Here is a 1,372-nt window from a genome sequence, read left to right as displayed (position 1 = left end):
GTCTACCCAGCATTAGGCCGCCACGTCCAAAGGCCGGCCGAGGGCAACAGGTCTACCCAGCATTCGGCTGGCCGGTAACACGGCGGGCCGAGGGCAACAGGTCTACCCAGCATTAGGCCGGCCGGTAACACTGCCGGCCGAGGGCAACAGGTCTACCCAGCATTAGGCCGCCACGTCCAAAGGCCGGCCGAGGGCAACAGGTCTACCCAGCATTAGGCCGCCACGTCCAAAGGCCGGCCGAGGGCAACAGGTCTACCCAGCATTCGGCCGCCACGTCCAAAGGCCGGCCGAGGGCAACAGGTCTACCCAGCATTAGGCCGCCACGTCCAAAGGCCGGCCGAGGGCAACAGGTCTACCCAGCATTAGGCCGCCACGTCCAAAGGCCGGCCGAGGGCAACAGGTCTACCCAGCATTCGGCCGCCACGTCCAAAGGCCGGCCGAGGGCAACAGGTCTACCCAGCATTAGGCCGCCACGTCCAAAGGCCGGCCGAGGGCAACAGGTCTACCCAGCATTAGGCCGGCCGGCAGAGGGCAACAGGTCTACCCAGCATTCGGCCGTCAGGTACAAAGGCCGGCCGAGGGCAACAGGTCTACCCAGCATTAGGCTGCCACGTACAAAGGCCGGCCGAGGGCAACAGGTCTACCCAGCATTCGGCCGTCAGGTACAAAGGCCGGCCGAGGGCAACAGGTCTACCCAGCATTAAGCCGCCACGTCCAAAGGCCGGCCGAGGGCAACAGGTCTACCCAGCATTCGGCCGCCACGTCCAAAGGCCGGCCGAGGGCAACAGGTCTACCCAGCATTAGGCCGCCACGTCCAAAGGCCGGCCGAGGGCAACAGGTCTACCCAGCATTAGGCCGGCCGGCAGAGGGCAACAGGTCTACTCAGCATTAGGCCGGCCGGTAAAACGGCAGGCCGAGGGCAACAGGTCTACCCAGCATTCGGCCGTCAGGTACAAAGGCCGGCCGAGGGCAACAGGTCTAACCAGCATTAGGCCGCCACGTCCAAAGGCCGGCCGAGGGCAACAGGTCTACCCAGCATTCGGCCGCCACGTCCAAAGGCCGGCCGAGGGCAACAGGTCTACCCAGCATTAGGCCGCCACGTCCAAAGGCCGGCCGAGGGCAACAGGTCTACCCAGCATTCGGCCGCCACGTCCAAAGGCCGGCCGAGGGCAACAGGTCTACCCAGCATTAGGCCGCCACGTCCAAAGGCCGGCCGAGGGCAACAGGTCTACTCAGCATTAGGCCGGCCGGCAGAGGGCAACAGGTCTACCCAGCATTCGGCCGTCAGGTACAAAGGCCGGCCGAGGGCAACAGGTCTACCCAGCATTAGGCCGCCACGTCCAAAGGCCGGCCGAGGGCAACAGGTCTACCC

Source organism: Sturnus vulgaris, unplaced genomic scaffold (genome assembly GCF_052056855.1).
Source record: "Sturnus vulgaris isolate bStuVul1 unplaced genomic scaffold, bStuVul1.hap1 Scaffold_157, whole genome shotgun sequence".
Classification (NCBI taxonomy): Eukaryota; Metazoa; Chordata; class Aves; order Passeriformes; family Sturnidae; genus Sturnus; species Sturnus vulgaris.
This window is presented reverse-complemented; position numbering follows the sequence as displayed.